Here is an 11,587-nt window from a genome sequence, read left to right on the forward strand (position 1 = left end):
TGGAGTTCACATTATTGATATATTATTATGTTATTTTTTTCACTGGTCCGGCCCACTGCAGATCAAATTTGGCTTAATGTGGCCCCTGAACTAAAATGAGTTTGACACCCCTGCTTTAAGGTAATAAAGGACTGATTTTTATTTTAGAGTATCAGTTCATAACTTGTATTTTTGCACTACTTACTTTTTGTACTCTGAGTATTGACTATTTGCAACAGCTCTTTTTGCTCTGCCTTCAGTGAGCATCTGATTCCTTAATACACATTCACATTTTGTAGTTTTTGACCCAGTGAATCACCTACTACTATTTTTCCCCCCCGATGAATACGCATTGATGCTGTGCTCTGTGGACATTTCATCAACTCACAGGCAGGTCATGGTCACATTGCTGCCAAGTTTGATCATCTTGGTTGTATTTGTTGGTGAGATACAGTGCTGGTATATAGTAATATGGGTGCTTTTACTGCGCTACATGTAGGATCATTGGTGCCAGGTTTTACAGTTTTTCTCAGTTGCTTTGGTACATTTCTCGAGTCATCCTTGACATTTACAAAACAGTAAGTGCATTTCTCAAAACAATTCACAATTGTACTGGCTTCCTGTCGCTCAGAGAATAGACTTTAAAACAGCTCTGCGGGTCTATAAGTCTGTCCATGGTCTAGCACCAAAGTACATCTGTGACATGCTGGTCTCATATGAACCACCTCGGACCCTGACAACCTCAGGGACTGGTCTTTTGCTGGTGCCCAGAGTCAGGACTAAACAGGGTGAAGCTGCGTTTCAGTTCCATGAGCTGAACTCTGGAACAGTCTTCCTGATGACGTGAGACAGGCTGAAAACAGCTCTGTTCAACTGTGCATAGAACAACTGAAAGGGTTCTATCTGCACTCTGACCTTTTGCTTTGTTGTAATTGATTATTATTTATGTTTTATTGATTATGTTTTCATTGTAAATGTGTTTTTAATCTGTCTCTTTTCCATTTTTGTAAAGGACTGTGAATTGCCTTGTGTATGAATTGTGCTATACAAATAAATCTGCCTTGCCTTCATACAAAGAGCAAAACACCATGGATTACCTGCAAAAGCCCGTCTCTTGCTCAAAATCGTTCATCTCTCAAAAGTAAACATCTGTGTCATTCAACATGTCAGTGCCATCAGAATGACAAGTCCTTGTGTCATTGTGTACGGATAAGACAGTCCAACTCCTTAGTCATGCTGTCAATATAACAGTGTACTCTGGAGGGATGTTCTGATGTAAACTATGTCTAAAGTTTGGATGAACATTATTGTAAATTGTAAGTTACACCTTAGTGTATGTGGGAGATTGATTGCAAGAGACTGGACTAGATTCACATTTACGCTCTTACTGTTTGTGTTGTAATTTGTTGACAGACCATGTCATTGTGATACCGAAAGGAAAAGACAGCACTGCACAAACAGAAAACGAAAAAACAAAAGTAGAAATGTGAACATAGGACACTCCCCTTAGGGAAAACTGTACATGCAGTGGTGTAGGAACTACAGTGTAGTCTTCCTACACCTCCTGATGTTCCTGTCTGTCGGGACACAAATTCTCATCCACATCACAACAAATGTCTTCTCTTTGTTAGAGAAAGTTAAGATTCACCCGGGAGCAATTTACCAATTCAGGAAAGATTCAGAAAAAAAGTCTAATGGAAATGTACACTGTAAAAAAAATCTGTAATGTATTTTACAGATTTTTTCTTTATTTTTAAGATACAGGAAAATATCAATGAAATTACAAAAATAGACTGTGATTTTATACGTTAAATGTAAAATAACATAAAAAAAAAAAAACTGTAACTGTGAATAACCATAAAATTTCCATTTTTTTAAAAGACAATTTTTCTTTTTTCACAGAAAAATACAGTTAAAGTACATTTGCAAATGTATCATAATTTCACAAATACTTCTTTTCTATTTATGAGATTAAACTGTTAATTTAAAGTTTAATACTGTAAAAAAATAAATAAATAAATAAATAAATAAATAAATAAAATGAAATAAAATTACTGACAATTAACCATAAAAGAAGTATTTGTTGTGTAAGTTTAACCAGACTTGTTTGTTAATTGACAAATATCTTGTGTAATTATGGGAGGTTTCACAACAAAAATGGTGAATAAATGTGTTTTTGTGAATGTATAAACCCTGACAAACTGTCAAAATACAGTTTTTATCAGTGGATTGTACAGCTTAGTCTCATTGAAAATTATTTGTATATTTATTTATAGGTAATTGGATTGTTTTAATACATGTAAATATTCTTCATTAAACATTAAAAAGTAAAAAAAAAAAAAAAGAAGCAAAATCTCATGTAAAGTTAGGGCAAAAAACTGTATTTTAATTATGAAAAATTACAGTATTTTTTATGAGATGGTTATTTTCCTTTATTTAACAGTATTTTTCAGCACCCCAGCTGCTGGAATATTACCGAGTTTGTTTTTTTTGTTTTTTACAGTATTAAAATATGCTTGACATATTATGACAACTTGTTTTGCATGTAAACACGCATGCGATGAAGTAATGCCTAAATGTTGTAGGGGTGAGACTATTCAACAGAGATCCTTTATAATACATTTTGATCAACATGACATAAGCAGCTGATAATGTAGGAAACAGCAGAGAACTGTAAATAGTTATTTGCATGGATGTACCAAAGCATTTGCAACTTGTTCAAAGAAATGAGAAACTGCTTTTTTTAATGTGCACAAGTGACACAGTGATGTGAAGTTTGAACAAGTAATTATGAGAATTTCAATTCTGATCTGAGAAATGAACCACAGCCACTGAAAAATACTGTACTCTAGAGCCTTCCTGACAACAGAAAAAGAATCAGTAGTATATGAAAAATATCTGGGTCGACAACGTTCACATACGTCAGTCACAGGTGGTAATTATTAAACTACTGCCTGTTGTGTATCTGCTGCTGGAGACAATTACACTGAAATAAATTGGGGGTGTCATTTACTTAGGAAAACTTAGGAGAGTATTTACACTTAGAATTGTAAGTAAATTCTACAAGGGCCATCATCAAGTAAACTTAACGTGCTGATGTATGTTAATTTTACTAGCAAACCTCAGGTAATTTACTGATGATTATTAATATGGTCATTGAATTTTACTTTCTCCTTCTTTGTAAGTTTTACTCAGACTGACTGCTTCAAAAATGAAAAATGCTAATGCACCAAGTGCTAATGGCTCTTCAAGGTAATTTTTTGAATATTATGATGCTTTGGTAGAGCAATGTTACGGGAGAGTGAACATTGGTTGCACTTCTTGGAACCCAATACACTATACACTCATGATAAGGAAATGGTATTTCCGCTCATTAATTAACATAAAACAGCCTAGACCAGGGGTGTCAAACATGTGGCCGAAATGCGGTCTGCCAAAGGGTCCAGTTCGGCCCTGTAGATATTTTTGCCAAGTGCAAGAATTCCACAGTCTTGAATTGAATTAGGAAAAAAAAGGAAAAAAAAATAGCTTGAATTAAAGAAAAAATCTTGAATTAAGCCATAAAAAAAATCTTCAATTAAGCAAAAAAAAAATTAAAAATCTTCAATTAAGCAAAAAAAAAAAAAAATCTTCAATTAAGTAAAAAAAAAAATCTTCAATTAAGCCAAAAAAAAATTTCAAATTTAGCAAAAAATCTTCAATTAAGAAAAAAAAAATCTTGAATTAAATTTTAAAAATCTTGAATTAAGCAAAAAAAAAAAAAAAATCTTCAATTCAGTAAAAAAAAAAAAAATCTTCAATTAAGCCCCCCCCCCCAAAAAAATCTTCAATTAAGTAAAAAAAAAATAATCTTCAATTAAGCCAAAAAAAAAAAAATCTTCAATTAAGCAAAAAAAAAATTAAAAATCTTCAATTAAGCAAAAAAAAAAATCTTCAATTAAGTAAAAAAAAAATCTTCAATTAAGCCAAAAAAAAATCTCAAATTTAGCAAAAAATCTTCAATTAAGGAAAAAAGAAATCTTGAATTAAATTTTAAAAATCTTGAATTAAGCAAAAAAAAAAAAAAAAAATCTTCAATTCAGTAAAAAAAAATAAATCTTCAATTAAGCCCCCCCCCAAAAAAAATCTTCAATTAAGTAAAAAAAAAAAAAAAATCTTCAATTAAGCCAAAAAAAAAAATCTTCAATTAAGTAAAAAAAAAAATTCTTGAATTAAGCCAAATAAATCTTCAATTAAGTAAAAAAAAAAAAAAAATCTTCAATTAAGCCCAAAAAAATCTCAAATTTAGCAAAAAATCTTGAATTAAGCCAAAAAAAATCTTCAATTGAGTAAAAAAAATTGTGAATTAAGCAAAAAAAAAAATAAAAACTTCATTTAAGTAAAATAAAAACCTTGAATTAGGCCCAAAAAAAACCTTCAGTTAAGTAAAAAAAAATCTTGAATTAAGCCAAAAAAAAAAAAAAAATCTAGAATTAACAACTTAATTTTTTTTCTTTGTTTTAGTGCAAAAAATAACATTAAATTATGAAAGTATTTACATTTACAAACTATCCTGTAACAATAAAATGTGAATAACATGAACAAATATGAACAACCTGAAATGTCTAAAGAAAATTAAGCACAATTTTAACATTTTTTTCTGCCTGTTCCTCAGTGTTTAGTGTCTTTGTAGATCTGATCTATAATGCACATGGACAAATGAGAAGTTGAAGAATAATATTGTTAAAATTGCACTAAATTTTCTTACGTTTTTTTAGTTTAAATTTCAGTTTTTTCAGGGGTTTTTTTGTTGTTTTTTTTGATAGTTTATAAAAGTAAGTATTTTCATAATTTAATGGGGTTTTTTTACACTAAAACAAAGACAAAATTTGGAGTTGTCATTATTTATAGGTTATTATGTTATTATTTTTCTGGTCCGGCCCACTGCAGATCAAATTTAGCTGAATATGGCCCCTGAGCTAAAATGAGTTCGACACCCCTGGCCTAAACTGTATGACAGCAGCACAGACCGTTCAGTCATGTTGTCAAACTGAAATATTCTCTCTACCTAGTTAACTCAGATACTCTCCCCTATAGGCATAACATGAGTCATATAACTACATAACACATAACAGCAACTTGCTTTTAACAAATATTTACAAGTTGCAAGGTAGCGCACTGTCACATGACTCTGTGACACGGTAAACTACATGAGTCACATGACTCAGCACAAACTGCCCCCATTACCATCAGTGTGGCTTGTCACCATACTTTTTCTAACTTTTATGAATGGACAATATAAAAGTAACATTTACACAACATTTTACATATTTTTTCTGCAGTTTAAATTACCTGTTAAAACTTACTTGGTATTTATAGTTTCATGTGCAATGACAATAGCCTTTAAATATTATGTGAAAATACATAATACAACTTACTCTTCCCACACAGTTTATTTATAACACAAATGACATATTTAGTTTTACTTGAATAATTCCAGTTCTCACTGATACCTACAATTAGAAAATAAAAATTGTGATCTTTAACCTCATAAATATTACAATACCAAAAAATCTTTTTTTTTTTCACAGAAAGAGCATACTAAAAACAGTTGCACAACAAGCCTCACAGCTACACACTAATGTTGCTTTTGGTTTCAGATAACATATAAGGTTTCCAGTAAATAAGCCTAGAGAGAAGAGATTACTCACACTTAAAAGTCTACTGCACAGGTAATACAATTGTCTGTGTAATCCGCTGATAGCGTAGTCAATTAAAAGGCAAAGGGCACCCACACACACACTTCCTGTAAATCTTTGACAGCACTTTACATATTTCTTCGGGAATTGTTCTGATTATATCATGCAGGAATGAACAGGGAAAGTCGTAGTTGCAAAACCTGGGAAAACAGTTTGAGGTGAAGTCATAATAACTCTGGCATGTGGCATGTAAAGATGGATGTAATTCTAAGAGTTTAAATACAAGAAATATGATTCATGGGTAAAGTGAAGAAGAGGGAAGAAAAGGGATTAGAAAAGTGAAGTGAAATAAGGGAAGAATTAAATGTAGCTTCCTATCATTGTTGTGACTACAATAAAATACACAAATTATGAACAGTATATAGATTAGATAGTTTTCCTTTATTGTCATTGTATAAAAAATACAGCAAAATTCAAAGTCAAGGGTAAAACAGACCACATCTAATAATAAAGAAAATAACAAACAAGAAACAACGTCAGGGCTTCAGACAATTAAACTAAATTTAACTGAACTGAATGAATGAATGAATGAATGAATGACCTGAAGTAATTTTACATTAATCAATTGTTTCAGTTGACTGTCGTCTGTTGAAAGAGAAACTTACAAATGGGCAAAGGGGACTTTCCTGTCAGTGATAAGAATTTGGACACACACATGCTTCCTGGAAAACTTTACACATTGTTACTTATCACTGGTTGCTCTGCAGTGTGTCAGCTGAGCTCATAATGTTTACAGCAGCGGTGCAGCCAATGTAACAAAGTCAACAGGAAACTTTTATGGTATCAGAAACTCGAGATTGCTATTGTCACAGTGCAAGTGTTTATTGCAAGAATGATGTACAAGACTATTCTATCTATCTATCTATCTATCTATCTATCTATCTATCTATCTATCTATCTATCTATCTATCTATCTATCTATCTATCTATCTATCTATCTATCTATCTATCTATCTACCTATCTACCTTACCTACCTACCTATTTCATTTCATTTATTTCGTTCATGGTTGCGCATTTCATCAGCAAACATTCAATAATCATCCAGTTAACAAACATGTACACACCCATGCTTGAAAAGGAGCAGGATGAAGAAAATCTTATATTTCCTGCCCCCTTCTAAATAATAATAGCCTTAAAGGTTAGCCATACACACCTAGCTATAAAATCATACTGTATGAAGTCGGACAAACCAAACTAAATACATCCAAAGATAAAACAAAATGAATACCAAACCAAGTGCAAAACTACATGTCCAGAAAGTACAAAACACAGGTAAATATATACCTGACGAAATGATGCAAAAACATTATATCAGACCAAAATAAGCAAATAAATAGTTCACAATATGCAGTAAAAATACAAAGCAAAATGTAAAACTTATAACTGTTCATTTAATCTCATTGTCCTTTCTTTATACACTTTTTTCAGTTGGAATATGTTTTTTACAGTCCTTTAGCTCATTATAAAGAGAATTCCAGAGTTAAACACCCACCACTGGTACACACATCTGCTTCAAAGTTGTCCGTGCACGCTGGTGTTTGAAATGACCTTTCCTTCTATGCTCTTCATTCTCTGAAGTGAAGACAAACAGTTCTTGTAATTTAGCAGGTAGTACTTTACTTTTGGCCTTGAACATAACAAGTAATGTCTGTAGCTTAACTAGCTCCTTCCATTTCAATAATCCAGAATTAATAAATAATGTATTAATGTGTTCCTAAAAATCTGTTTTATGGATAATCCTGATAGCTCACTTCTGTAGGAGATACAATGGCGTTATGTTGCTCTTATATGTATTACCCCAGACTTTCACACAGTAGCTAATATATGGCAATATAAGTGCAGAATACAGTGTTCGCATTGCCCTATAATCTAACAAATACTTTACTTTATGTAGAATGAAAATACTCTTAGACATCTGTTTCCTCACATGTGCAATAAGGGATTTCCATGTCAGGCCTTCATCCAGTATTATTCCCAAAAAGCGAAGTTCAAGAGACCCTTTCAGTATTAATTCCATCAGTACTACATTTTCCTCCCTTCTGTTCTTACCAAAAATCATTAACTTTGTTTTTTTTTTTACATTTAGTGATAATTTATTGGCATCAAACCATCTCTTAAATTTAACCATTTCTTGTTCAATAATATTAACTAAAGCTTTTAAGTCATATCCCGAACTGTAAAAATGGGTATCGTCTGCAAATAATACAAATTTCAATAATTTTGACACTTCACAAATATCGTTAATATATATGATAAACAATTTAGGTCCCAGCACTGAACCTTGTGGAATTCCTCATTCAATCTGCATGTGTTCAGATGTATTGCCACAATAGTCCACAAACTCTTCTCTGTTATTCAAATAGCTCCTTAACCAGTCCAGAACTATTCTTCTCACACCAAGTGACTGTAACTTTGACAATAATATAGAATGATCTATCTATCTATCTATCTATCTATCTATCTATCTATCTATCTATCTATCTATCTATCTATCTATCTATCTATGAGGGTGGGCTGATTTTTTTCCTTCATCATAAATATTGAAACTCATTAAGCTAATAAAAATAAATAAATCATTATCATCATTATCATCATCGTAAGTGCCAAAAGTTCTTGGGTTTATTTTTATTTTTTTTATTTATTTATTTTTATTATAGGACCAACCCGCTGCGGGTTCAGAAAATGAATGAATATAGGACCAACATATTTTGTAGGCATGAAAACTAAACTTATTTCCATTTGCCCATTTATTGTCGTGTACATAGAACTTAAAAAATTAACAAAAAGCTGAATTAACCCTCCGGTATCCAGATGCACCTTTTAGGCACATTTTGCACTTCGTTTTAAAAAACTTCACATTATTTTTCACAATTTAAACAAGGTCTGAATTCAAAAGTTGTTCATTTTTGCATGATCTTTGAAATTCTGGCCACCGACTAAAATTTGCACATTGTAAACAAAAGAAAATTACAAGACTAGCATCTGTCTCCCAAGTGTACCTAAAACACACTATTTCTTCCATTTGATATGTATGATTAGGGCTGACCTTGATTTACAAAAATAAAATCAAATTAGAGCAGAAAAATAAATCAATATATAATAATTAATAGTTTGATTTATAGGTGTGCATTTTTGGCACACTTGGTGACAGATGCCACTATTTTTTAACATTTGACCTAGCGCCAAAAATAATAATGCAAATTAACCAATGTTGCTGCAAAAATCAAATAATATGTGATCCACTTTTTATGTAGTATATTGAAAAAAAAAATTTTGTGTGTTTTTTGCATCCAAAAAAATGGTTTGTTTACATTACAAACAAGGCATTTAAAGGGTTGAAAAATGGGACAGTTATTGAGTATTTGGTATTTTTATTTACAGCTCAAGTTGATGAAATAGAAAAAAGTGTAAATGAATTAAAAACAAACTGTATGAAAAATGTTTTGACATTATTCCACAAGTGTGCCAAAAAGGCACACTTGGTGCTTAGTAAGGGCCTTGTTGGACGGGATACCGGGGTTATGTTTTTTTTTTCCAACTTTATTAATCCAAATCTGGTTATACATTTCAACCATTTTCATACAAAAATACTTATTTTTTCCAGACTGAGCAACATTTTCAAACTTAAGAGAACAATACTAATAAAGAACATCATAAAATAAATTTAAATAAAATAAAATAATTATCAAACTAAAGTCAGAGATCTAATCAGGAATCAACAAATTTAAATTTTCATAGACAGTCAAGGTTTGTTTGGTTTTTACATGTCTTAGTGTCTTTTTGAAATTTGTCATTTCATTTTTGTAAATTAAGAACATTGGGGGGGTCTTTACAAATCTACATTTGTGTATAAATTGTTTGGCCATAATAATCAAAGTGTTATACATAATTTCTCTTTTCTGTTTTCCACTATAACTCCAAATTTAATGTCTTTGTATTCCAGTTTGAGCGACTGAGTGTCCTTCTCAGATGTCCATTCTTGAAATGTTGTCCAAAATGTCCTGGTGTATGGGCAGTCAAAAAAATAAATGTTCTAAAGATTAAATTTCAAATTCACAAAAAACACAATTATTTTTCTCAATATTAAATCTTTGTCTTGTAAAATCATTGCAAGGATAAATATCATTTAGTGTTTTAAAATGAGTTTCTTTCACTTTTATGGGTAGAGTCAGGTATTTGGTTCTAATCTTGATTATAATTTCTTTAGGAAAATCTTTTAATATATTTTTCCGTTTCAATGGTAAGGGGAAAAGTTTACATGTAAGGGCACCACGCAAGAATTTGTTTGTACATTTTTCTCCCATAAAATTAACATAATCTATAAAGAGTGACGAGATCCTGGGTATTCTGTTGTCATAAAATAACTTTCCTTTGACCTTGTTGGCCATGCCTTGTGGAATCGCTTTGATCACCACTGAGTAATGTTTTTTACTACACTTTATATTAAATTTGTGAACAAAACATCATACTCCAGAAAATTCCCTCTATGATCCATTAAATGCAGAATAGACCAGATACCTGCCTCCACCCAGTCCTTATAAAACAAAGATTTTCTTCTGGACAAGATCCATCTATTATTCCATATAGGAACAGAATGTGGAGTAAAATTATGATTAGAAATTAGTTTCCAATACAAGACCTGTTGATGGAACTTGGACAACTTCACTGGTAGCTTGGATTCTGTTGGGTTTCTGTAAATTGGCTTAGAGTCTGGTTTTGACCAACTCTAAATATAAAGTGTCATGAGATAACTTTTTTGTTGTGATCTGGCGCTATATAAATAAAATTTGATTGATTGAGTGATTTGATTGGTTTCCCCTGTAAGTCGCTTTGGAAAAAAGCATCTGCCAAATGCATAGAAAAAAAAAAAAACCTTGGTAATACAAAAATCACATCTTAACAGAAAATCTATTCCACCACATTTGTCAAATATTTTTGAAGGAATATGAAACCAAAAAACATCCACATTTTTTAATAACTGTTGCAACCATTTAAGTTTGATCATGCAATTCATTGCTTCATAGTCAGTCACATTTAAACCTCCTTCATCTAATGATTTTACCACATTCCCTTTTATCAGATAATAATGCTTATTTTTCCTAATAAAATTTTAATTTATTTGATTTATTAATTTAACCCTTTCATGCATAGGCTACTCCAGTGGACAGTTATTCTCCAGCTGTTCTCTTGTACATTCATGGGCTTTGATGTTTTAGTTCTATATCAGCCAACACAGTGGACACTTACACACCATCCCATACAATGACATTCAGACCATTACTGTAACTTTGCTTTTTTGGATAAACCTGATCTGCACTAACATGTTTAAGTGTAAATCAATTGTTATTTGTAAGACAAGAAGGTTTTTTTGCATATTATCTCCATGAGGTGAGTAATTACTAGCATTAGAATATGTTAAAATGTGAGAAGACATCAGACTAGCAGCATTAAAAATGTTTTTATTTTATTGTTTTCATATCACTTTCTGATATTGGGTTTTAAACATATGTTTCTTTACTTCAAAAATTAAATGCATGGATATTTTTGTAATTCCATAGGAAAAAAAAAACTTGATTGCATTGTTTTTTTCATGCCTAAGGAGGAATAAAAACACTGAAGAAAAAAATATTGACTAAGGTTCTCACAATTCATGCATGAAAGGGTTAATTAAATGATCAGGAATGGGTAAAGAGAAAGCTGGATATGTAAATCTAGAGAGTGCTTCAATTTTAGTAATCAAAATCCAAACAAAAATTGATATATATCTTTGTAACCAGGAATTCATACCGGAGGGTTAAGAAGCTCTCATTCATTTACTGTAAATGCACTTCCACGTTTAAGGAAATGAACTCTCGCGTCATTTCACTTC

General features: G+C 31.3%; 1 long non-coding RNA gene across 1 annotated transcript; it reads left to right on the forward strand.

Annotated features, from left to right (window-relative positions):
- The first annotated feature begins 496 nt into the window (after positions 1–496).
- On the forward strand, positions 497–1,428 carry LOC115419997 (uncharacterized). Its single transcript, XR_003935489.1, has 2 exons — positions 497–588; positions 1,057–1,428. It is a non-coding gene; the product is annotated as an uncharacterized LOC115419997 (long non-coding RNA).
- The last annotated feature ends 10,159 nt before the right edge of the window (positions 1,429–11,587 follow it).

The sequence above is a fragment of the Sphaeramia orbicularis genome, chromosome 5 (genome assembly GCF_902148855.1).
Source record: "Sphaeramia orbicularis chromosome 5, fSphaOr1.1, whole genome shotgun sequence".
In the NCBI taxonomy this organism is placed as follows: domain Eukaryota; kingdom Metazoa; phylum Chordata; class Actinopteri; order Kurtiformes; family Apogonidae; genus Sphaeramia; species Sphaeramia orbicularis.